Source organism: Podarcis filfolensis (genome assembly GCF_964270895.1).
Source record: "Podarcis filfolensis genome assembly, chromosome: 7".
Classification (NCBI taxonomy): Eukaryota; Metazoa; Chordata; class Lepidosauria; order Squamata; family Lacertidae; genus Podarcis; species Podarcis filfolensis.
The window spans coordinates 3,976,444-4,003,891 of record NC_139603.1 but is presented as its reverse complement, the minus strand read 5'-3'; the positions used below and the strand labels follow the sequence as shown (position 1 = coordinate 4,003,891).

Genomic DNA, 27,448 nt, shown 5'->3' with positions numbered 1-27,448 from the left:
TTTTACATATAATCCTGTGCCAGGGATGTCGGCTTAGCTTCAGTCAGGGTGGAGGAAGCAACTTAGTCCACTTCACATCATAATTGCAAGGAAAAATAGCTTCCAATTTGATTGGCTGTTTCAAGCAGAAATACTGTAGGTTGGTCAGTTAGAGATTATTGGTTTGGCAGCACACATTTCCTCTCTGTTGCTCTAGCCTCTTGGATTCCCTGTACTTCTGTGACATGTGGCTGTAGTTTCTGCCTCATGAGAGTTTGTCGCCAGGATTTCTGCTGAGACTAAATTTAACTTTCCTAGCAAATGCTGTCCATATTGCAGATGGATGATGCCCCGTAAATTGAGAAGCGGAAGGCCTTTTGTAGCGCTGCATATTATCTATAGTGCTTTGCAAAAATTGTATTTTCATTGTATATTATTTGCTTTTATTAGAACTAGAAAACATGCTTTGTTAGAGAAAAATGACAGAGTTGAGTTTCTAGAACCTTCACATCAGCTACAGGTGAGAGAGATAGGAAAGACCAAAAGAAAAAAACTTCTGAAATACAAATGTTGCTTTGAAAAGAATTGGAAAAGTCTTCATGACCTTTTTCAGAATGTAGAATATAGACAACTGAATAACAGCTTCTGAAAGACACAAAGTGACAGGAACCCAAGTGGAACAAAATAAAAAATAATTGATAATTACAATACACATAGACAGCTAAAAATGAAAGCACATGTGGATATATGTGTATAAATTAAAGCATTACAAAACACAAATACAAAATTTTCCAAGCTGTAGCTGCTATATAACAAAACAAATAAGTTCTTCAACATTGCAGATAATAATTGATGCAGTCTCCAGGATTGCATCTCATTTCCTACTTCTTCTGATCACATTGGATAATTGTTCATGAATGGCAGACATTAATCCCCAAGTTATGTTTGTACATCTATGCAGTCCATTTTCTTCACTTGCCTGTTGCATGAGTGAAGATCTTAAGTGGTTCTGTCTGGTTATGGTGATGGTTGCCTTGCAGTCACAAAAATGGGGTGACTACTTTTGCACTGTCGCCTGTAACTGCTCTTGGTTCCAAAATGAGTGAAAGCCATGGCTGCAGCAACTGAAGTCTGGGAAACAGAACTGGAGTTTCAGGGAGGTTTGGCACAAGTAGGCAAGCCCCCCCTTCTATTTTGGCAAAAGCAAACTCAAAAACCTGAATGCCAGTTCACCTTAGTATGCGATTCTTGTCCTTTGGCAGCTGAATCAGCAGTATTGATGCCCGTGTTTTTTTGTTTTTTTGTTTTTTGTTTTTGCTGTAAATTCATTGCTATACCGAAAGGAGCTGACTATGACTTGCTAAAAGATAGGGCATGCCTGGGGGGGGGGGGGGCATGGCAAAGAAGTGGATCTGGTTTGAACAATCTCCTCCTCCTGTCACTATGCAGACTTTAAAATGTAGTACATTATATTGAAAAGGGATGCGGGTGGCGCTGTGGGTTAAACGACAGAGCCTAGGACTTGCCGATCAGAAGGTCGGCGGTTCGAATCCCTGCGATGGGCTGAGCTCCTCTTGTTCGGTCCCTGCTCCTGCCAACCTAGCAGTTCAAAAGCACAAAGTGCAAGTAGATAAATAGGTGCCACTCTGGCGGGAAGGTAAACGGTGTTTCCGTGAGCTGCCCTGGGTTCGCCAGAAGCGGCTTAGTCATGCTGGCCACATGACCTGGAAAAACTGTCTGTGGACAAACGCCAGCTCCCTCGGCCAGTAAAGCGAGATGAGCACCGCAACCCTCGAGTCGTCAATGACTGGACTTAATGGTCAGGGGTCCTTTACCCTTTACATTATATTGATACTGTCTTGCATCAACTTCTTGCCTTTCTGTGGAGATGATGGAAGTGTGACTTTCTGTATCTTGCTTCAATTTTGGAATCAGAGCAGTGCCATTAATAGATTAAGTAGTGGCATTACAGGCCCTCTTATATTCCTTCTTGACTAGGAGGAGCCAACAGCAAACATGGTGAGGACCAGGCTGGATCTGGAAGGTTCTTCCCTGAGGAGCTGCTGTTCTGCATTTTGTCATGTGGAGCAGTGGTTAGCAGTTCTTCACAGAAGGTTCTTGACTGTGGGACTGTGCCTATGTCATTCACCACATGGGACCAAGGTCAGCAGTCTTTGACAATGGAGGAATCTGGAAGTCCTTTTGCTGTGGTGGTCTGTTTTGTCATGGAGCTAAAATACAAAATAATTAATTAGTTAATTTTGACGTCATTTCCCTGGGGTACAACTATGGGCAATCATAAGTGATATTCGCTGATGTTTTTGACTTGGTTGTCAGTGTCATTTTGATTTAAATACGCTGTCCACAGTTTTCCTATCAGGACATATTCTCAGGATATTCAGACACCCATCTTTGACACCCAGGCAAATGAGGATCATGTCTAGAAGGCCGTGGAGGTGTAGCCAGGTTTAGAGTCGCAGGCGGAACGCCACTTGTTAAGCCACACACATCTTAAGCCACTGACAGGAACTATCAAGAGAGACAAAGGGAAATAAAAACGCGGAAGAAATATGAGCTGACTCCTGCTCAAGCTGCACATTACAATCAGTTGTCGGATCCTTCCTCCACCCCATATTATTTATTCACTCATATTTATTTAATGCATTTATACCTATTTTGCAGGGAATTCTGCCCTTGTGAGGAGGCCCATAGAAAATGTTTAAAACATAAAAACACAATAGCAAAAAATAAATAATAAAATACAATTCCATAATTAAAAGCCATCACCACAGGCTAGTATAATAGTATACAATGCAACTCAAAATATGAAAGCCTGAGGCAATTTCTTTTTCATGCACAGAAAATGGATTCAACATGGTCCAGCGCAATGCAGAACAAACTTTACAGTATGTGATGGACGTAAGAAGAACGTTCAGTTCAGTGTTGCATCTAGTTGGGCCTTCGTGTTTGTGCTCAATCTTGAGTCGGTTGGTTCTTCCCACTCACAGGACCTGCATTCTGTTCCTCTAATGTGCAGAGCTGCTCTGGCAAGTTTTGCTTCTGGTGAAGAGACAGGCTGGCATTTCACACAGCAATTGGTACCATGGAGAACCTTCTCTGTACAGTTTCAATTTTCCTATCAGCTACATGTCTCTTTTTCTTCTCCTTTCTCCACTTTTCATTTCTTTAGTCCCCTGTTATCTACTTTGCATTTCCTTATGTCAGTCTTTGTGTGTTTATTTTCCCCCTGTCAAATCACATACTGATTGGCAGTGGCCTTTTGTTTTAAGAGTGCCTGAAAACAACCTCAGGGATCAAACAGCCCTTGTGTCCCAGCTTGATCACTGAGACCATTCGCAGGAGCATCACTGGTGGTTCCCTGAGTTGGCCAGGCTCATTTGACAGCAGCAAGAAACCAAGCCTGTGGTGTCATCAGCCCAGTCCTGTGCAATCCTCTGCCAAGAGAGATTCAGCAGGCGCCTTCTGTGCCAACTTTTAAACACCTGCTGGAAACATTTCTACTCTGCCAGGCCTAGACAGGCAATTAAGAGTACATCCTTCCACAATGGTTCATTGATGCCTGTATTTAACTTTTTCAATGGGTTTTAGTGTATGGTTTTATTTTATTGCTGTAAACTGCTTTGATTTTTTTTAAAAGATGCAGTGGTATACAATTTAAATAGATAAATAAATAAATAAATAAATAAGGCAGCAAGCTTAATGCACATGGCTGCTGATGTTGCTGTGCTGGCAAGGGTCGCAGTGCCACAGATTGGGGGGCACACTGTGGGAACGGGCTTTGCTAGCTGCCAGTTCCATGACCCAGCTTGACCCTGGTTCCAGTTTCCACCCTACTGTTCATTCCAGCTGGATACCCTCCCAGCACTGACCCACATGGAAAAGAAAGGAGCTTGTGGAACGGAAGTGCCTGAACTAAAGGAATGAGGGGGCATGTGAGTCGGGATGGTGGAAGGAGCTGGGCCTTTGCACTCAGGCTGAGCCCTAACACTGGATGTTCAGATGCCGCGTGTAGAAGGGAGAGAACTCTGAAGTGACAGGGAAGTGATACTGAGACGGTACCTCAGCTGTGCTAAATGTTGTCATGGCAACCTGTGCCATGGAGGGTGGAGGTTTACATGATATCAGCTTTTTCAATACAGAAGCCTTGTCTGGGTTGTCGCACTGTTCCATTTCTCCACACCAGAACTCAACTTCTTAAAAGTTTGTAGAACAATGGATTACAGTCCATTCTTAGAGCACTCCTTACAATACAGTGGTACCTCCAGTTACAAACTTAATTCGTTCTGGAGGTCCATTCTCAACCTGAAACCGCTCATAACATGAGGCGCATTTTGCTAATGGTGCCTCCTGTTGCTGCTGCGCTGCTGGCGCACGACTTCCGTTTGCATCCCGGGGCAAAGGCCGCAACTGGGAGCATCTACTTCTGGGTTAGCAGAGCTTGTAACCCGCATCATTCACAAGGGGGACGGTACGTAACATGAGGTTCCATTGTACTGAAGACTGTTTCAGATGTTAAGGTCAGCAGAGGCGGCCTTCTCAGTAGTTCCAATGAAGTTTGGGGTGGCAGCAGCCCAGGAGAGGACATTCTGTGTGGCAGTCCCCAAGTTGTGGAAGTTTTTCTCACTTCCACAACTTGGGGGAAGGCGCCCTTACTGTGCAGCTTTTGTAATATGCTGAAGACTTACCTCTTTGGAATAGTTTTGATACCTGAGAGATACATTTTCAGGGCCCACCCTATTCCTGCTTCTGATGTTCAATTCTGCTGGTGTAGAGTGGGCACAGAATTTCAACACCTGGAACTGCCTCAATATAGCTGCCCACCTCCTTTGCTGGGCTCTGTTGAAAACAGCTTCTCCATGCAAACCAGGAAGTGACCTCTTCAGACAACAGAATGACTCTTCTTTTCTTATCTCTGCAACTGCGATCTCCTGGGTGATGTGAACACCATTAGGCAGTAAATGTGCATTACTCCATCTGTTTCCCTCCTTCCCACCCCCATTGTGTGGCCCTGGGAGCTGGCAACCCATGCTATGCCACTGCCTGGGACTGCTGGTGAAAGGAAGGTAATACAAACACAAGCAACAGGCATAACCTCTTTCTTCCTCTTCCTCCTCTTATGGAACCATGGAATTGTAGAGTTGGAAGGGACCTCGAGAGTCATCTAGTCCAACCCCCTGCAGTGCAAGAATCTCAACTAAAGTATCAATGACAGATGGCCATCCAACCACTGCTTAAAAACCAAAGAAGGAGAAGCCCCCACCTTCCGAGGGCAGTGGTGAATTTGAGTACTATAGTGCCCTGTGCAAGCCCAAAATTTGTCGCACCCCTCCAGGTCTTATGTTGCCTTCCCAAATACAGGTGAGGAGGCACCCAGCTTTGGTAAGGAAGTGTAAGGGCTCTGGCAGGGTCCTAAAGCCCTCCACTTCCTTCCTAAAGCTGGGAAAGTGCTAACTAGGCTTTGGGAAGAATGAAGGCGGACTCTAGGACCCTGTCAGAGCCCTCATACCTCCTTCCTTGTGCCTTGCTTACCAGGCCCTCTCAGCACCCAATACATGCACACTGTTCACACAGCCGTAAATCTGTCCCTCCTGAGGGAGACAGTTCCACTGTTGAAAAGCTCTGACTGTCAGGAAGTTCTTCCTGGTGTTTAGTCAGAACCTCTTTTCTTGTAACATGGACCCACTGGCTCCGGCCCTACCTTCCAGAGCAGGAGAAAACAAGCTTGCTCCATCTTCCATGTGACAGCCTTTAAGGTATTTGTAGATGACTATCATATCTCCTCTTTTCCAGGCTAAACATACACAGCTCCTTCAAGCAGTCCCCATAAGGCTTGGTTTCCAGACCCTTAAGCATCTTGGTTTCCCTTCTCTGCACATGTTCCAGCTTGTCAACATCCTTCTTAAATTGTGGTGCCCAAAACTGGACACAGTATTCCAGGTGTGGTCTGACCAAAGCAGAATAGAGTGGGACTATTACTTAACTTGATCTGGACACTGTACTTCTGTTGATGCAGCCTAGAATAGCATTAGCTTTTTTTTTTGTTACAAGTATGGCAGCTTAGCTTCTAATTTCCTTAGAGAACTGCTAGTTCAGGCTGAGCTGTTTTATTCAGGAGGAACCCAGAATAAAGGCTGCAGAAACATTCTGAAGTAAATAACTAATACAGAACACTAAGAGTAACCAGTAGCTACAAACTGAGGGGAGGTAAAAAAATCCCCTGGTTGTTTTCCTGGGGACCTTGTGCTCCCATTCTCAGTTGTCTGCTCCTCCATTTGCTTTCATGATGTAGCTGACAAAAACCCAAGCAGTCTTGGGTACTGTGCTCAATAGAAGGTTGTCTGGGTCACATGGCTCATTCTCCTCCATTCCCCAGAAAAAAAGGAAATATGACTGAATGGTACACACTCTGTGCCTAGAGGAAGTGCAAATTGTTTTTGTTGCACACTTTCAGATCATACATGTGTGCAAGAGCATTTCACAGGTAAGGAATGGAGGGGAGGTTAGTTTCCTGCTGATGGAATATTTCAGCTGAAGTTTTTCTTTGGACACCCCAAGGTTATTGGCTCCCCAGTGAATAGGAAAGGCCCTCTTCCCACACCAGCACTGTCACACAGCACTGAAGTTTCCCTTATTCAGGTTATGGCTTCTCTTTATCTTTCCTTTGTACACATGTGATGTTATGGTTCCCACATCCTGTGTTTTCTACCCTGAGATTCCTGAATAGGTGGGAATGTACACAACATGTCCCCCATTTTGTAGACCGAATACATGCCTGCTCTTTGAGGGCAAAACATGCAAAATGAAAATAGCCTTCTGGAGCAGCTGTATGACATGCCCAGAGCAAGAACCAAACCAAAGCTTCCCCCCCCTGCAGCCCATTTGCGTTCAGTGACCTGGCTGCATGACAGACATGCCACCTCCTTAGCCCTGGCTTTAGTGCCTTACGTATGAGAGGTCTTCTAATATGTTCCTTCCTGGCAGATTGTTGGGCCACCTCCAGTGTGGGTCTGATGATTCTGCAGCCGCTCTTTCAGATTTGGCACGCGCTTTCCATCCTGCTCCTAATATGAAGGGATGAAGTGACAGCTCTGAGGCCCACCTGTCAGGGTCTGCAAGGGCCCACCTGGTCCTGCGTTTACCAGCAGGGCAAGGGAAAGAGCCTCTGCCCTTCGGCACTGATGTCCAGCCTAGGCTGGCAGGCCCCAGCTCTTGCTGCTTCCATTCCTCCCTGCTTTCATAGATCTCTCCTTGTGCTAGGTAAAAAATAAGCCATTGAAGGAACTTGGCATGGGATGGTTGGAGGTGGTATTCGGAGGACAAGGAGTTGCTCGGACAAGGTATTAAAAAGCAACACCTGACAATCAAATTGCTTTGCTGTACTGAGCAATCTGCTCAACGTTCTTTTGATTTTTTAGGTAAAGGGGGCAACTGAGCTAGGCCATTCGTGCCTTCTGGCTCTATTCTTGCCTCAGAGCAGGCATGAGTCTTGTTCTATTTCTGCAGGATTTTGCTGGACTAACCACGGAAAAATGAAGCACACTTTAGAGAACTGTGCTCTGGCAACTTTCAGGTTTGTCTATAGTGATACATCATATTGGGGTGGGGGCATAGCCTCCAAGTGTCCTGATTTTCCAGGGACAGTCCTAGAATTACAAAAGCCATCCCAGTTTCTGATTTAATCCCGGAATCTCCTGGTTTTCCCTTTTCCTCCCCTCCCCATCTCGACTGAAAGTGGTGGAGAGATGAGACACTCCAGCTCCTGTCCTTTTTGGAAACGGGAGGCTTTGCTGTGTGTAGGTGCAAAAACTGAGTCCTGTTTATACAAAAATAAAATACCTGCACCAAATGAAGGAAATGGTGAAACTGCCATACAAAGCCTTTCCTGTAATTTCGAAGGAAAATGTAACCAATTCACTTTAAATTCTTCAGCACCCAGCCATTTCGAAGGAAATGTGTGGAGTGTTTATTTCTTTATTGTAACTGGAGCCTTACACTACAAGCCTTTACCTATCTCCTCAGAAGTAAGTCCCACTGTATTCAATGGAGCTTACTCCCAGGTAACTGGGTAAAGACTGTGCAGCCTTACACTGTAATCCTAAGCATTTTTACACAGAACTAAGTCCTACTGAGTTCAATAGGATTTACTCTCTGGTATGTTCCTGATCATTCATATCGTTATCCCGTCTTTTTCCCTGACAGGCACTCAAGGCAGCTTACAGGTAAAATTTTATTTCATTCCATCAATCAGTTGATAGTGTTGTACATGATCCCTCCCCTCACACATTTTTCCTTTACAACAACCCTGTGAGGTAGGTTAGGCAGGCAGGTGGCAATTGCCTCAAGGTGAGCGATGTATGTGGGTACATGGTATCTATGTCCGTGGCAGATCAAACGCAGGAGAAGCTTCCTGATGTAGAATAGAATGTCCCTGTTTTCATCAGAGAAACGTTGGTGGGTATGGGTCGGGGACAGGGGTCTCTTGCCTTTTCGAAACTGCATTGGTGGTTATGAAATACTCTCCACAGAAAGCCTTGCCTGGTGCCTCGCTTGATGTAGTTTTGTTGTCATGCCAAAGCCTTTTTATTCTCCCAGGCCTTTTAATTGTGAACTTCAGTTTCTTCTTATTGTAGGATTTTATATCCTGCTCTGCCATCTACTGGTTTAACCTTTTATTGTTGTTGTTTTATATTTTCAACAGTGGTATTATTACATCTTTATCTGCATCGTAAAACTTCCGTGGCAGCTTTTTTTTAAAGGCAGTCTATAAGCAGCTTATATAAATATATTTCTAAATAAAATGCTCTGAAGTGGCTTGTCGTCGTAAACATAATACTTGAATTATAACACAACAAAATGGCTCTTCTGATTACGTATCAGCACTAGGTGGCAGTGTTGCGCTCACCCATTTTGACAAAGCTGGTTATCCTCCAACAAGTGTCTGCAGGGGGAACCCACTGGCTCTCCCATCTGCTCTCTCTGAAATAAATGGGAACAGGTTTGCCATACTGCAGAGTTTCTGTGTCTTCCCCCTCCTTTTTTGAAGTGCTCCAGTTCACTTACAACATGAAGATACCATCAGTCAACAGCTATTTTAATTAAACTGTCTTCAGTTGGCTCTTCAGTTAGCCCAGTCCTATAATTAAAGGGAATTTAATAAACACTACAAAGCCTATTTAATTTTTCTGTCTCTGAAACTAAAGCTGAACTTTCCTGACCTGCTATGAGCTGAGAAGCTGGCACCCCCCATTCCCACGTCTTGTTGCTTCTGCCGCGCTCTCCCCCCCCCCAACCGCTGCCTCATTGCGCTCAGGTGGAAGTAGAGAAGCCTGTTGTTTTCCTCTTGCCCAGGGCTGTGGCTCTTGATGGCAGAAGCCAGGCACAAGGCAAGTAGGGCGCACAATGTTTTTCACTGCAGACATCCTCTTTGCTCAGCCTGGCCCTGAGGGGTGTTTGCACTGAAACTTTCCCAGATCATCATGCCAGCCCAGATAGCCACCCTTGTTGTGGCTGCGCGGCTTCTCTAGCAGGAAGGCCACATTTTTCAAGCACTGGATATGCTGAGGGGATATCTTTTCATAGATAGGGCATCCATTGCTACCTGTAGATCAGGGGTCCCCAAACTAAGGCCCGCGGGCTGGGTAAGGCCCAAGGGACTCGTTTATCCGGCCTGCGGTGACCCCTGCCGCCCGCTCTTACCGGCACTGCGCTGTGCGACTGCCCACTTCCGGGTCGGAGGTGCACCAGAAATAGCTTGTGCGCATGCGCAAGTGTTTTTTCCGGTGCACATCTGGGTTGGAGGAGGCCCGTGCACATGCGCACAAGCTATTTCCGGTGCTCCTCCAACCCAGAAGTGCGCCAGAAATAGTGTGTGCGCACGCATATGGGCACGCACTCCCCCGCCCTCCGGCCCACCGCGCGATTGGCGCTGGAGGCACCGGCCCGAGGTGCAGTAAGTTTGCTGACCCCTCCTGTAGATGCTATGCACCGACATCTTGTCTGCAGAGGGCAGTGGTCAGAGTCAGATTTAGGGGCACAGAGTCTTGGGGGTGTTGCCGAGGGCGCCACAACTATACTTTCGAACGGAGCATGAGAGGAACGGGGGGGGGGGCAATGTTGGCGTCGCACAGGAGGCTGCTGAAATTTGAGACCCCAACACCTGTCACTTCAATGGTTCCTTATTAGCACAAATGTAGCTGCTTCTCGCGTCATAACATACATGCAGCCTCAAACCAATGGATCAGTTCAAGTTCTGTGGTTCTATTAAAAATAGACTCCTCAACTTTAAAAAAAAGACCCCTCTGTATCAGCATGGTATGACCAATTCTGTGATTCTGTGTTAACACTACTAGAAATAAGAGGGCAGGTCTTCATACTATGCAGACATATGAAACTCTTGATAGTTTCAAACCATAGTATCTTGAATAATCATTTTCAGGCTGCTTCTGCTCATCCACTCCCCAACTATATTATTTTGTTTCCTCATTATTGTTCTTTTACACCTGTACCTGAGCTAGAGGAGGGAGGGGGCTGCCCTTTTTTCTTTTATTTTGGGGGCTGCATTCTTGTTCTGTTTGTTTTCTATGTGTTATTCTCTTGATATTCAGTAGAGCTCTCTCTCTCTCTCTCTCTCTCTCTCTCTCTATATATATATAATAAAGGTACCCCTGCCCGTACGGGCCAGTCGTGTCCGACTCTAGGGTTGTGCGCCCATCTCACTTAAGAGGCTGGGGGCCAGCGCTCTCCAGAGACACTTCCAGGTCACGTGGCCAGCGTAACGAAGCTGCTCTGGTGAGCCAGCACCAGCGCACAGAAACGCCGTTTACCTTCCCGCTGTAAAGCGGTACCTATTTATCTACTTGCACTTAGGGGTGCTTTCGAACTGCTAGGTGGGCAGGAGCTGGGACCGAACGACGGGAGCTCACCCCGCCGCGGGGATTCGAACCGCCGACCATGCGATCGGCAAGTCCTAGGCACTGAGGTTTTACCCACAGCGCCACCCGCCTGCAATTGCTGAAAAACAGTCCCTCGACTGTATTGAGGTGTTTTGTTTCTTAGCTGAGTCAGTTGGGCTTCTTCTGGAGTCAGAATGTTGGGATGTCACCGATTTGTACCCACACCAAATAAAAATGAGACGAGACATTTGTCATTGTGCAGACTATGGGCTGTATTCAACCAAATAATTGTACTTGTGCAATAGAACTCCCCACTTGCCTTGTTATTCCTGCATCTGCTTCTCAGGGTTGGGAGAAAATCCAGAACCAGTTTTGGGTGGAGTGGAGGGCAGGCAAAGTCCCATTTCACAAAGCAGAAGGTATCACCCAGCATGCAGAGTTCAGGCGCCCCACCAACTCCTGTACCCTGCCATGTGGTTTTGTGTCTGCCACATCTGCAGTGCAGCTCAGTTCTCTATAGGGAGTCTACAGTATCTTCAAATCCTCAAGAACGGGAGGCTCTCATTTGTTTTCCCCATCGCCCGAGAAATGCCAAGTTCTTCTGGCAGTTGGCCAGATTCCCTCCTTAGTGTTTGACATTGCCGGTAGGTCCTGCAAATAATAATTTTTAAAACCCTCAAAGTAGCAGGCTCTGCTGCTTAAGACTGGCTCAGCTCTGTTCTGGAAAAACACGACAGTATCCTTAAAAAATAATTAGAAATCTGTAATTCATTAATTGACAGATTCATCTGGTGATTAGTCAATTATTATTTTTCTTACCGAAGTTGCTATGTGTGTGTGTGTCCATATAGCAATATATATCATGAGACTTTATAAAGGTCCCCTAAAATACTGAAATGCTTGCATTTGCATGAATTTCTTCCACTCACTCATTTGGTGTGAACCTGCAAGGTTTCTCATTTTCTCAGCCTTCTGATCTTTGGAGAGATTATTGTCTTTTGTTTTTAGTCAGAAACTGGGCACCATTCCTGTTGGCATTCTGGAAAGCAGGCAGCAATAGTGAATGCCAATAGTGTTCTATTTCTTCCTCCGTTACTTTATTCATTTTTAATCAATGCACAATGCTTACTTTTAACTTCTGTCTCCACTACCTTTTATGTAAATATAATATATTTTTATGATTTTGTTTTATTTTAAATATGGCATCATTTGCTTAAATTCCACATTGACATACACCAATCACAGTTTTGCTATGTTTTTGCACATTGGATGCATCAGATCTCCGAAAACCATCACTAAAATTCTTCAGGATATCTTTGTAGACTAAAATTTTATTAACCAATATTTAATCTCCCTACTTCAGACCAGGAATGAGCAACATTTAGATCTGGGCCTGATTCCATGCAGGTGGGGGAGCCCAGAGGACAGAAGAAGGGGGAAATGGGGGGGGGGAGAGCCCAAACAGTGATGGAAGAATGTGTGTGAATGTGCAGGATGGGGGGGCCCCTCTGGAAATAGACACCTGCCTCTCTCCAGTGGGGGTGGGAGAGAAAGGAGGGGTGTCAGAGAGAGAGAGAGAGAGAAGGAAAAGGGGGTGACAGGTCCCCACAATTGACTTTGTCTCTGCTCACTGCCAGGATGTGACCCCAACAGAGTATGCTCAAGGGAAGGTAGCCCTCAGTGGATTCCACCCCCACACCAAATTCAGACATTTAACATAAGGTTACCAGATTTTTTTCAAAGAATCCAGGGACACTTTTTTTTTTGAAAAGAGAAAAAAAGGTTGTTTTTTTTTTAAAGTTGTTTTTTTAAATAATAATAATAAAAAGAAGTAATATCCTTCCTCTGGGCCCCGGCTTGCTCTCTTGGAGCGCTAGCTGCCATGGAGTAGGCTTGGGTTGTGCCTGGGCTCGGCCACATCTCCTTGCCCTCCCGGTGCTCTCCTACCTCTCCTCCTCAGCGGTGGTGACAGTGGTGCGGCAAGGTCAGGGTTCCCCTCTTTTTTCTCCTTCCTCTTTCTCTCTCTTCCTTCTCCTTCTCCTCTCCTCCTTCTCCCTGTGTTGGCTCCGGGGTTTTCCTGGCCCCGGAGCACCACTGGGCAGTTGGCTGGGTGGCCGGTCGCTCTCACTCCCGGCTCAATTTGGGTTGTGGGGGAGGGGGTCCAGTAGTTCCCCCTCGGCAGTGGCAGCCTCAGCAGCCCGGAGCCAGCCTGGTAGCGCAGTTGGCTCTGGCTGGCTTCAGGAGCTGCTCGCTGCCATGGCGCCCGCCATTTTGCCTCATCAGAAGTCCCCATATGATGTGTCTTGTGTCACTGAACCAATCACGCAACATTCATTCCCTACTAATAAATCTACAACACTTAAAATATAAATCCGGGGACATTAAATGAAATCCAGGGACATTCCAGGGATGGATTTTGTCCGGGGTCAGATTTGTTAATCTGGGGGCTGTCCCCGGGAAATGGGGACGTCTGGTAACCATACATGCAACTGTTTTGGATATGTGAGGGCAAGGAGAGCCAGTAGGCCCTTTGGGCCTGACTTTGATCCAGAAAGCAGTGCTGTGTAGGAAAGGTCCTGGAACACAGCATTTTCTGTGGCTGCATGTTAGATCTTCATGGCTCAAGATTTCAAAGGGATCTTCTTCAATTCACAGGGCTTTCTACCGGTAAATGTGAAGCAATCCTCATGGTAATACATAGCTTCACTTACTGTCCCAACTATAAGTAACAGTCATCCTACCCTTGGAATTCAGGAAAGTTTCTCTCAGACATGTGCTGAGATGGCTGGTATCAGACACAGGTTATAAACTAAATTTGGCAGGGGCCATAAACCTCTTTCTTTTAGGAAGACGAAGAGGCGTCTGGTGTCAGGCTGACACAAACCATTTGACTGGGAACCAATTCCATCCTCCATAGGCAGGTCCTTATAGCTGCATTAAAATACAGAATGGCTGATAACAGGCCCTGTTAATGTTTATTGGCACTTGGTTTTCCTTTGCACCTCTCCTCAGACAGATTTGGGGGTTTCCCCACTGGGTGCCATGAGCCTATCAGCGAGTTCAGGCTTGTATGGAGTGCAAGGTCTTTGCTACCCTTTGGAATGTGAAGCTCTAGTGACACAACTTTAGCTCTGGCCTCCTTCTTTCTGCAGACACTTAAAAAAATTAAATCAAACCCCCTTTTCTGCTGGAGGGAAGTGTTTCAAATGGAAAGGGCCACAGAAAGGATTTTGCATGTCATACTATATTACTGACTTCAGAATTTTCATTTCCCACTATATATGCATGGTTTGTTGTTATAGAAATTCCCTCTGGCTCAGTTTGACCAGGAAACAGGCAGGAAAAGAAAAAATGGAGGGTAGTTAGAACTGAGACTAAGCCTGTTGACTGAGGGAGGGCAAAGAGCAGGGAAACTGGTCGAGTGCCATTTGCTAACCACCCTGGGACTCTTGGTTCAGTTCCGTGCTTCATTTTGGATAGCCACGGCCATACCTGGGAAATCACAAACCCTCAGTGCACCTCAATGTGAGGGTTAATGGAGACTTTTCTCTTTGGGGTTGTCAAGGCAAAGCAGAAACACCCATAATCTGCTTGAGGCACATAAATTAATTAAATCTAAATTCAGATGACAGAAATGTAGGTATGGTTGGATCATAGCCTGGTGTCTGAAGACCATCTAGTCTAGCTTCCTTTCACTCATATGGAGCATGTGAGCAACAGGAATAAGAAATGGGGCTAAAGGAGCCTTTCAGATTTGGCTTCTAGAACTTCTACATATTGCAATAGTGCTTGCATCATTTTCAATAAGGGAACTGCTCTGAAAGCTCTCATGGTGCCTACCAATCAGCATGTTTGATAAATGTGGACTTCTGGTGCTCACTAATGGTTTGGACAAGCAGTCAGCATAGATCTGGAGGGGTCAGTAGAATATTCTCCTTTCTGGAATGGACAACATTTCCATAAACCAATGGCAATTTGTTTTTGTCATTTATTAAATTGAATCAAAGTGCTGAAGTTATGCAGACCATAGCAAGTGTTTATATTGGACGGCATTCTGCAGATGCCTGAACCTACGGTTGTCAACTGTACAAGGAATTTTGCTTGAGTAAGAATTAGGATCAGAGCCTTCAAGGTTTTACATGAACCTCTGACATACCTCTGAACTCTCCTGTTCATTTTTCTCTTCCTTCGCTATAGGCGGGTGTTAGATTGCTCAATAAAGCAAGATGTAACTGCCTTGATGAAAGGAACAGTACTTAGGATTTTAATATTATTCTTCCCTAATCTGTGCACTCAGTAGAAACAAAGCAAACTCAGTTTGGACAAAAATGTGGTGCTAGGTACAATAAGACATGCACATGCTGATTGTTCTTTAATTTGGATTTTCTAAGGAATAATTCTTACATTGGACGGGGAGTTTCCACACCAGTATGGTATACTCCTGGTGGCTCTTGCACAGTGATTTCCTTGGGGTAGCTGCAACATGTCTGTAAGAAGCATTTTCCGTCACATTTGTGGGGGCTGGTGGCCAGGATGGTGCAGGTGGCCTCAGAATTGAATGCGCTGGGTCCCCCTTCACAACCTCCAGCCCCAGCTATAGCTGGGAAGGGACATGTCCTTGTCAGAATTCTTTCCCGGTCATTCCAAAGCTGTTTCTCTTACAGTACTCAGTGAAGTGACTCCCCCTTGAAACATTCTCTCACAGCCTGCCATATTGTTTACTTCAGGCAGCTGCTACTGTCTCATAATGACCTATTTCAGAAGTGAGAGAATAAAACCTTCACATTAAGAGGCATTGAGAACCTCTGGCTCAGTTAATCTCCCAAGCATGCCAATTAGCTCAGAAAGGGCAGGGGTTAAGCACATGTGTTTACACAGTATCTCCAAGACTTCTGTCCACATAGTCAAGTTGTACAAAGTGAAATGCATTCATGAAAACTTTATAAAAATGATCTAGAGTACCATCCAGAAGCAATTCACCCTGGAGTCCGAGACAGAATGAGCATAAGCAAATGATCTGCGAAATGTCATGCAAACTGCTCATACTGAGTACTGAACTCCTTAGGGGGCAGAATGTAACAAGCCTCCTCGCCAGTTGAAGTAATTTGCAGAACAGATATTGCGCAGAAGCAGTGATGGCAAAACAAAAAAGGACCGGAGTTGGTCTTGCCACATCAACGTTCCAGCTGCTTTCCTTGCCGCTGCGTCACTTTCAGCTCCCCAAAGAACCATGGAACTGACCATGGGCGTAGCCAGGATTTTTTGGGGGGTGGGGCAGGCTTTTTGTTGGGGGGGGGGCAGAACCACAGTTTGCTATGTATTTTTATTGATTTTTATTAATTTAGGGGGACAGCTGCCCTTCCCTGCCCGCCCTTGGCTACGCCTATGGAATGGACTGATTGAACTTGAGTATGCAGGAGAGCATTTGGGAGTGATCTTGCCAACCAGCCAGGTCATTCCTCTACCCTAGAGTTGGCCAGAGCTTCAGCAGAGTCCCCAGCCCTGGCAATGCAGAGCTCCATCAGTCTCCCAACCGAGTGGAAGTCATTTCATGTATCTGTCCATGAAAGGAACTATTTTAATTATTATCCAAATTGAGTCCTTGAGGGGCAGGGAGAGGCAGCAATCCCATATGATTGTTTCTAGCCTTTCCTGGCTCCCACTCATGGACAGTACTCAGACTCTCAGCTTGGTTCTTGCCAAAAGCTTTATTCCAAAATTCACCACACTGCCCAGACATACACCAGGCTGCAGATTGCATAGATCAGGTTCAGATGTACATATAGTGCTCTAAGGTACATGACTAGAGATTAATGAAGAGCGGCATGGGCACAGCCATTCGCATGGTGATTGTCCCAAGCAGCAGGTGCTCCTGAGCATAGACTGGGTCTGCTGCTGCCATCACAGTCAACCCTGTGATGGAGGAAGAGACAACGTGGTCCACTCATTGCCTGATTAGGTCTCAGGTGCCTCCCCAGGGAGTGCATCGCTGACAGGAGGCTGTGCTGGAGTTGTGTCAGGCAGTGGCGTAGCATGGGTTGTCAGCACCCGGGGCAAGGCAAGTAATTTGTGCCCCCTAACCCATGGATTTGCGCCCCCTAACCCATGGATTTGCGCCCCCTAACCCTAACCCCCAGATGTTGCGCCCGGTGCGGCCGGCCCCCCCTGCACCCCCCACGCTACGCCACTGGTGTCAGGCAGTTCTTCCACCACAGTAGGAGCATTCAGTGGCAATGAGGTGGGAGCCCTCCAGAAAAGGCCACTTGGCCAATCCCCAGGTGAGCATCCAGGTGAGTTCCTTCCAGACCAGCAGGCTCCATGTTCTGGCCCCAATCCTCCCCAGCCTCTAACCAGCCCTGCCAAGAAGTCTTCATGATGCACAAACCTCTTATAAAAGAACGGAAATGGTTTATTGAATATTAACAAACAAATTGGAAACAGATAAGAAAATTGGCAGGATTGCTGCAATAACCTGCAATTTTATAAGAGTATAGATTTAAAGTAGATGAATGAGTAAGTTAAGTTAATTTGGAATATGCAGAAAATATAAAAAATAAATTTAAGGATCCGCAGAAAGAGGGGGAAGAAAGTTGAGTTTTGAAATGTTAAAATGATTGTAAAATTATTGAAATGTATAAAAACTGAAAATCATAAAAAATAAGTCTCTGTGACAAATGTATTTTCTACTTCAATAGTGATCCTGTTTGAGGTGCCAGGATGAAGGGTAGTATACAAATCTAACGAATAAATTAATTTTAAAATGTTACTGGCAGAAGTGCCTCTCCATTGCACAGGTGGCAAACCACCTGGATAGAAAGCAGCCACTTCTAACTGCATCTTTAACACGTGTAGGAATGTCATGGTAAGAGGTTTTGGGCATCTTAAAGCTTGCTGAAGGTGTCTCACTGCCTGCCACGGCCTTGAGGAGAAAGCAGGTGCAGACCATGAAATAGTGTTACCGCCAAATGATGAGGATTACAGAGCACATCATAACCAGCTCACAGGGGAAGGGGGAAATGGTGTGGTACAATTTCTCAGTTTATGCTTGAGAACCATCTGCAGCAGCTTCCTAATTTCTGTGGTTTTCTGTTGTTTGATGTCATAATAGTATGCATTGAAACTGTTTAGTTAAGAGTTGTTAACATGTTGCTCTAGTTTTGAAAGTACAGCGGTACCTCTGGTTACAGACACTTCAGGTTACAGACTCCGCTAACCCAGAAATAGTACCTTGGGTTAAGAACTTTGCTTCAGGATGAGAACAGAAATTGCACAGCAGTGGGAGGCCCCATTAGCTAAAGTAGTGCTTCAGGTTAAGAACAGTTCCAGGTTAAGAACGGACCTCCAGAACGAATTACTCCAGAATTAAGTTATTAACCTGAGGTACCACTGTACTGAAGCCATTCCAGTTTAAAATCCTCATCAAGCAAAACGTTTACTGAAACAATGATTATTGAGCTGGGATAGCTCAGTCATTAGAGCATGTGAGTTAATCTCCGGGTTGTGGGTTCAAGCCCCACGTTGGGCAACAGATTCCTGCGCTGCAGGGGGGTTGGACTGGATGGCGCTCTTGGTCCCTTCCAACTCAACAATTCTGTGGTTCTGTGACTTCTCTTTGTTGTGTATTCCTGGATTTCTGCTTCTTCTGGAAAACTGGTAGATCAGCCTTCCAACAGAGGGCCATGCTTCCTAAACACTGCACTCATGTGCTCAGAAGGCACCATTCCAGCATGTCAGAACCAACATGGCAAGGGAGTGTATTGGTGTGGAGAGGAAGTTCACCTTTTGGTTAGAGTCCTGCTGAAGAATGAAGCAGTGGGTTGGATAAGAGACAGCACTCCTCTGCCCATCACCACTGTTTTCAGACACTTAACTCATGTTCTGTGGTGAGAAGAGCATCACAGAATCTCAATTAAAGCATGCAAAGCATGAGGTTTTTTTAGAGCAATGTACTGATGGAATGACTGAGTGCCACGTAAAAGAAAGCCTCCAAATTTCAAGCTCTTGTGCCGGCCATGGGTCATGGGAGGGAACCCCAGCTAGATGAACCGGAGACCACATGGACCACAAGGTAGGTTAATTTGTTTTCTTATGGCTAAAGCCAGGAGTCCTTCAAAGTCCACCTCCCACCCCCACACTTAGATACCTTTTGAAGATTTAAAAATAACATACGATATCAGGTTCTTACTCAAGATGCTTTTCTGTTTTGTCCACTGGCCAGTGTGAATTATTGCTCGGCTGCTTGACCTGTGCAACCCCACCCCACATTTTTCAGACTTTGCCATCATTCCCAAAGCGAAGTTGCTGGTGAACCTTCAGATGAAAGTGGCAGAGCCAACAGGTGAGGAGGAAGAGGAAGAGGAAGAGGAAGAGGCGGCCAACAATTCCCACCTGAGTGAAAATGATATTCATGTGAATGGAAATGGAGGTTTGTATGTGGCTGCCTTTGGACAGGTAGATGAGGATCATACCTTTTGTAAAGGGAAGTTCTGTACTGTACACTGGTCCTTCACAAGTACATCATAGCGCAAAACAACGATATGAAATACAAGCACTGTTCAGTAGTAAATATCTTGACTTATTTTTAGGTTATCAAGACCATGGGCTACAGAACTGAACGGAGCTGTGCAGACAGAGCCTCTAACAGGCGCACTAGAAGGAGTTCTGGCAACTGCGGTTGTCATGGAGAGAAACATGCCTGAAATGTATGTGAGAATCATCAGAGATGCACCATTACACGCTCCGTTGCACCTACAAAATATGCTTATTATCTGATATTTTTCATTGTATTATAGTGATGAAGGTTTTTGATGTCATGGACTCTGCATAAGGATATCTTGGAGCTGTGCGAAGATCTGAGCATTTTGAAGAGTCAAGATGGAGTTCAAGAGCAATAGACGGCTGTTGCAATTCTATTTTGTTCCAACTTGCGTACTACACAATGTCCTGCAGTGCAGTTTTAATGCTGCTGCTTTCTACATCAAAGTGTGACTCTTTGACATCACCTGTTCCACAGGTGTGCCAAATAACAGCAGGTTTTATTTACAAAATGTGTAAGTGCTGTCTTACTGTTAATGTAGCAGTCATTAAAAATAGTCAACATTTGAGGGATTTTTTTTATTTGAACCCCACTTTTTGATATGCATTGAACACATTTTTAAAAAACATTGCTGAAATGCCATCTACTGCTGCGGCATAAAATGGATTCCACAATGTTCTCCCTGGCACTAATGTCTAATTGTTTATTAACACAATTTTAATAGTACAAAGCAAACCCCTCTACATCTCTTAGAGGACACATGGGGAGTCAAAAGTAAAATTAAAAAAAAAACAAACCAAAACATTAATCTGTCATCAAAACCCATTAGGAAGTACAGTTGTACCTTGGTTGTCGAACGGAATCTGTTCTGGAAGTCGGTTCAACTCCTGGATCCGTTCAAAAACAATCGGAAGCCGTGTTGGACGTTCGGCTTCCAAAGAATGTTCGCCAACTGCAACACTCACTTCCAGGTTTGCAGCATTTGGGAGCCAAAACGTTTGAGTCACAAGTTTTTCAGGATCCAAGGTACGACTGTATCAAAATTCAAGTCCACAAGGTTGATAGCAGCCAGAAAGTTTTGTGTGCTGCTGGTATATGCATTTGTATTTCCCCTTTGCTTACGTAAACGGCATTAATCAGATGTAGGTCATTTGTTAATTTTTCCAGCAAAGCAACTTGCCAAACCGTCTTGTACCAATTAGCTAACATGGCACCATTTAGAGGATTGAGCAATGTTCCGCCATTCAGACTGGAAAACAACAGCAAACAGAAATCCCCTCTTTATTTTTCTTCCCTTTTCTTGATTTTTAATGTAAAATTATATGCTTTTCTGTGCTTAAACAGAAATATTTATTTTAGAAAGGGAAGCTTAACTCCTATGGAAGTTAATAATATGTAGAAAGTTTATTATGATCAAAGTTTTTGTTTTCTATGAAACTAGAAACAAAAAATAAAAGAAACATTAGAATTTTCAAAAATCTCAGGTTTTATTATTGCAAGTTTACACATCGAGTGCACACCTGAAATTAAAAGGAAACAAGCTTGCTCCCTCCTCCATGTGGCAGCCCTTTAGATATTTGAAAATAGCTATCATATTTCCTCTCACTCTCCTCTCTTCCAGGCTAAACATACCTAACTCCCTCAACCATTCCTCATAAGGCTTAGTTTCCAGACCCTTGATCATCTTGGTCGCCCTCCTCTGCACACATTCCATCTTGTCAACATCCTTAAATTGTGGTGTCCAGAATTGGACACAGTATTCCAAGTGTGGACTAACCAAGGCAGAATAGAGCGGGACTATTACTTCTGGACACTATGCTCCTGTCGATGCAGCCTAGAATAGCATTAGCGATTGTGATTTTTATCATGTGAACTGCCCTGAGACCTCTGGGTATAGGGAGGCATACAAATTTAAATTTACATCATCATCATCATCACACTGTTGACTCATGTTAAGCTTGTGGTCTTCTAAGACCACAAAATCCTTTTCACATGTACTACTAGGAAGACCTCATGTCTTCAAGATTATAAATGCCCTCTCCAATTCCTCGAAAGATTCCATCAACGGTGTCTCCGAAAATTTGTACACATCACTTGGGAAAACAGGCGAACTAATACCAGTGTACTGGAAGAAGCAAAGATCACTAGTGTTGAAGCAATGATTCTTCAACAACAACTTCGTTGGACTGGTTATGTTGTGTAGTTGCCCGATTATCGTCTTCCAAAGCAACCACTCTATTCTGAACTTAAAAATGGAAAGCGTAATGCTGGTGGTCAACATAAGAGGTTTAAAGACTGTCCCAAGGCAAATTTTAAAAAACGTAGTATAAACACAAAAAATTGGGGAACACTTACCTGCGAGTGCTCCAATTAGAGAACAGCCTTTACCAAAGGTGTCATGGGCTTTGAAGACATTCAAACTCAGGACGCAAGGGAGAAACATGCTAAGGGGAAGGCACGCTTGGCAAATCCACACCGTGATCAACTCCCGCCGGGAAACCAATGTCCCCACTGTGGAAGGACGTGTGGATCCAGAATTGGCCTCCACAGTCACTTACGGACTCATTGTTAAGACCGTGTTTATGGAAGACAATCTTACTCGGCTTCAAGTGATCACCAAAGAAGAAGAAGAAGAAGAAGAAGAAGAAGAAGAAGAAGAAGAAGAAGAAGAAGAAGAAGAAGAAGAATGGAAGAGGACACTCAATTTCTACAAATATATATTTATATACCAGTATTTATTGTTTTGGGCTCAGTTATTTGTGTTTCTAATTTCTGCCTTGTGATAGGGAGATGCCAGATATGTTTTGAGACCTCAGCTAACTGCAAATTAATAGTGGCCCTGGGATATCAATGAGAGCAGGATGATGAGTTGCCTTCCCGGATACAGCCAACTTGCCCTTCCAGGCTGGTCTCTCACCACTTCCATCTTCAAATACAGTGAAGATCTTACCCGCGTGGGGCATGCAAGGTCAAATGCTGATAGCTAAGGAACATTGCTGTCTTGATGGACAATCACCACATTTCTTTCTCATTGGTATTGATTAATTAACAGCACACAGGAACAAGCAGGCTTCAAAACTTTCCTGTTGTTGGCTGGTCCCAAATTTGTAAATGACACAAAACTTCAGCTTTTATTTATTTAAATTTTTAGAATATACACCATGCTTTTCACCACATGTCTCAAAGCAGCTTACAAAAAAGGAAACTTTAGTTTTCCTTGTCCAAAGCAAGGAAAAATGCGTTTTTGGGCAGGGTCGATATTCCTCCCTCCTGGGTGAAGTCCTATCTGTCATGACTCTAATCCAGCAGCATTTAGATGCTATTCTCAGCCTGGCATTTTAAAAAGCCTTTAAGTCCAGTTCAACAAACTACTAACACTGCAAAGTAGAGAAGTTAGAATTATTTCTACCTTTTTGGATTTTTTTTAAAAAAGTTTTACACTGTGGGAGGGTAAAAATGGGCAAACTGTTTTGGGGTACATGCTTGCAGCTGGTACCCCAATTTTCTTCTTCTTTTCTGCTGACCGTCATTGTTCTCTCCCACAATGCCCCCAGAATGAGATTACATCAAGGCACAGCAACATGGTCCCAAAGGGGTTTTTTATTGGGGGGGGGGGAAGAGATAAATGGTAAATATGCCCCTGAAACTGTTTGAAGACTCTGTCAGCGACTGGGCTCAATAACTGGTTCTGCCCCGACTGGGCTAGGTGACTGGAGCACTTTCAGAGACCATCCAGTCCTGGAAAACAGGTCCCAGTGCACTGGACTCACAACTGTGCATTGTGAGCACCAGATTCAGCAGAGTATAAATAACGTGGAAGCTAGCTGTGAAGCATAACTTCTTTTATTTCTAATAGCTACTACAAACTAAAGAACTACCGGCTTGCTTGAATGTTACATCTCCCACTAAGCCATCTAGTCACTACATAGATAAGACTCTCTCCACACACAGAGTAAGTCAGGAGCGGAAGAGTAGAAGAGCAGTTTCCGCCCCCTCCTTTCTCAAAACATCAGATCAGGAGATTCTTGCAATGGGAGGGGGTGAAAATATCAACACTCTCCACACCCCATTTGAGGCTTGAGTTCTATATTTAGTGTGGAAAATACCTAATAGATAGTAAATATATTCACCTCCCAATCACATACTGACTCAATTTCAAAACTGCATCTCTTTAGTAAAGACACTGGAAGAGACTCTTGCACATCAGGAAAGGTTAGCTACTACAGTACCAAACATTGCTGACACAGCAAAACCTTTGTGGATGCCATTCTCCTTTGCATCACATTCTATAGCAGTGAATTCCACTTTATGGCTACAAAATATGGTGAGGAGGACACCATGTAATGATGGATAAACTCCCCTTGGCTCAGTCTGAAATTGGCTTGGCACCCAGAATGCTGAAATATCTGTGACTTGTAACCAGAGTTGCCATGTTGACAGCATCCTTTCATTATATAATATTAAATTGTTCCTAAATGAAATAAAACAAATCCATTCTGGAAACTAATCAGAGCTCAGGCAGAGCTAAGCAAACCTCCTTTGTCGTCACCAAGTGTGAACTTTTATAGGCTCCATAAAACTCCAGAGCACCGGAGGAAAGGGAGACGTGCAGCCCTCAAACTGACTGACCCCTAAGTGACTTACATTTTATACAAAGATATTTCATATGTACTCTCTGTCAGCCTTCCCTTTCTTCCAAAAGTGCCTAGCCCTTTTCAGTCTGAGGGCTGCATGGTGGGCCTGGCCAACTCACATTCTAGCGCATGCGGAAAGACAACACACACAGCCCTTCCATGCTCCCCAGGGCCACTGTGGTGTGCTTGCAGCAGTGCCCCTTCAGTCCTCTTTCCCTTTCATTTTAGAAGGGCAAAAGTCTTGGTCCTAAGCATTTTGCCTGGCTATCCTGCCTGACCCAGGCTACCTCCGCTGCGCCTTTAAAGCTGCTAAAGGTTCCTTCTGGCTGCACTTAACTTTGTTTTCCTGGAACGGTCATATCACATCAAGCCTCACTGAGTGCCATGGGGAGGAAAATCACTTCCACTCCATTGTTCAGATGATGCCTCTAAAGAGGGCATCTTTTCCTTTAAATTGGACAGTAAAATTGGCTTCCAGGTGGAAAAATCAAAATTGGAGACAGAATTGTTAGAACCCAGTACTAATAATTTGTCAAAAATGTACAACTTGCTGCTGAAATGGAATACACAAGATGAAACGGTTAAATCAGCTATGATTAAATGGGCTCAGGACATTGGTCATAATATTTTGTTTGCTGATTGGGAAAAGTTGTGGACCACCGGGATGAAGTTTACGGCATGTAATGCTCTAAGAGAAAACATTATGAAAATGATATATAGGTGGTACATAACCCCAGTCAAGCTTGCAAAGATTTACCATTTGCCTGATAATAAATGTTGGAAATGTAAAGAAAAGGAAGGTACATTCTTTCACCTTTGGTGGACGTGCCCGAAGATTAAGGCATTCTGGGAAATGATCTATAATGAACTTAAAAAGGTATTTAAATATACTTTCCCTAAGAAACCAGAGGCCTTTCTCTTGGGTATTGTCGGACAGGGGGTGTTAAAGACGGACATAACTTTCTTTTTGTACGCTACAACAGCAGCTAGAATACTTATTGCGAAGTACTGGAAGACACAAGAACTACCCACACTGGAAGAATGGCAGATGAAGGTGATAGACTACATGGGCCTGGCAGAAATGACGAGCAGAATCCGAAACCAGGGAAGAGAAGCAGCGCAAGAAGAATGGAAAAAGTTCAAGGACTATTTAAAGAAATACTACAAAATCAATGAAAGTTAGAATGATGTTGGACTGGAAAGTAAACGGTTACTATTAGCAAGGGTTAAGACAAGGAGAATAAGGAAGATTAGATTAAATTTAAATTAAAATAAGGGAAGATTTGCTGAGTAATTGATAAGAATTTGGAATACAGAAAAGGGAGGCATGAGGAAGTCGGGGAAGAAAGGTATAAGAAATTAAGATATGAAATGGTACATGTTTTTTGTTTTGTTTTTGTTTTTGTCTGTTTATGTATTTGTTATATGTTTGTTATTGTTATAAAAACCTTTAATAAAAAAAATTATTTAAAAAAAAAAATAAAGAGGGCATCTTTTCCATGACTATAATGGTGCTGAGAGGTTTAAATCTCTCTGCCCAGCCCAGCACTATGACTTTCTCTTCTTCTTTCTCCTCTTCTTCATGGAGGAGAGAACCTCTCACCTGCTCCGATGTTTCCTGAATTGACTTGGAACAGGATGACTTCTTGGGTTATTAGGTGTGTGGTGGTGTACAGGTTGCTGCAAATGCACCGTGTCTCAGGACATGGAAGAGACAGTGGCATGGTTCACACGTAATGCTAAGCCAAACCATGTTTATCTTGAATAAGCAAATGTGCGGCTTCCAGGCTGAAGATGAGAGTGCAGTATTCCTCAGCCAGTCTTGCTGCCGCCCCATTGCCTAGGGCGAAGTCATCTTGGCTTGGAGACAAGTTCGAAGGTGATTTGCTAAACAACAGGCAGCAATACAGTAGTACCATTATGCAGGCTTACTTGGAAGTAACTTCCACAGAGTTCAATGAAACCTACTTCCAGTGGTATGCATATAATTACTAAGGAAGGCTGCTGTTGTGTTTCTGAGTGATGTCACCAAGACAACCAGTTTTAGGAACTGAGCATCACAGTCTGGAATGAAACTATGAAACTACATCAACCGTTCAAACGACCCACCTTGGCAGCGGATCAATGATAAGTGTTTCACCGCCTTGCCTGCCGGGCAGACTTAAGCACAGAGACCTGATGAGGTTCCCTGTAGTTCTCTTTGGTTTAATTATCTAAATAATAGCGCACTACAGATGTTTGTGTGTTGTTGTGTGTAAAGTCTCTTGCCATTCTAATGGGGCAGCTGTGATGTAATACAAGAGGGGGGCAGAGGCTTGGCTCCTCTGCTGGTGGACTTGGCTGAGCAGCCCGGATGTCACAGACAGGCTGAAGAGCAAAGGAGAGGTGAGTATCAGGGAGCCCAGTGTTGTGAAATGGTTAGGAAAGGTTAGGTAAAGCAGGGAGAGCCCTGGGGCAAAAAGGACAGCACTTTTAAACAAAGACTGGCAGAGAACGCAGGGAGGGCTGCAAAAGGAGGAGCTGGTGGGTGGGTCAGGAGAAGTGGCCCGGGGTGGGGGTGGGGAGGAGGCTTCTGAAAAATATACCATTTACTTTAATTTCAGACTGATATTTTTTAAGCCACAAAAACACTTTGAGTGAATCATTTGCCGCTGTTTGTTGCATGCAATAGAATCTTGGGGACCCCTCTTGGATTCTGGGGTTGTTGTTTAGTCGTGTAGTTGTTTCCAACTCTTCGTGACCCCATGGACCAGAGCACGCCAGGCACTCCTGTCTTCCACTGCCTCCCGCAGTTTGGTGAAACTCATGTTAGTAGCTTCGAGAACACTGTCCCACAATCTCGCCCTCTGTCGTCCCCTTCTCCTTGTGCCCTCAATCCTTCCCAACATCAGAGTCTTTTCCCGGGAGTCTTCTCTTCTCATGAGGTGGCCAAGGTATTGGAGCCTCAGCTTCAGGATGGTTTGATCTTCTTGCAGTCCATGGGACTCTCAAGAGTCTCCTCCAGCACCATAATCCACCTGGAGCAGGAACCGGCAAGCCACTCCAGTATCCCTGCCAAGAAAACTCCATGGACTCTGGGGTAGGGGTTATAATTGAGGTTATAACTGAGGTCTTTTGACCAAACTAACATGGCCAGGCTCAGCAGCCAGCATCGTTGCAGGAAGCACAACTGAATCTTAACAACTTTTTGGCAACACTGACATACCTGCTCTTGGGAGCTGCTCCAAATTTATGCTTAAATTTCTAATTGCACCTGTAGATCAGCCAAGCCTTGTGTTAACTCTTCCTGTGTAATTTTTATTGATGTTCCTTTGCTGGCGCCAGGCTGTCCCTGTTCCGCTAGGCTTAGATGATTCCTTAAGGAACTCAGCTTGGCAAGACATGGA

The 27,448-nt window shown here is 44.6% G+C and overlaps 1 protein-coding gene and 1 long non-coding RNA gene across 4 annotated transcripts in view; both read left to right on the top strand.

Moving 5' to 3' along the window:
* NRG2 (neuregulin 2) overlaps positions 1 to 27,448 on the top strand; it is a 134,975-nt gene that overhangs the window by 9,168 nt on the left and 98,359 nt on the right. The gene's annotated exons all lie outside the window — the stretch shown is intronic.
* Positions 18,451 to 20,747, top strand: LOC310767489. The gene is made up of 3 exons (XR_014550928.1): positions 18,451 to 19,317; positions 19,478 to 19,594; positions 19,685 to 20,747. It is a non-coding gene; the product is annotated as an uncharacterized lncRNA (long non-coding RNA).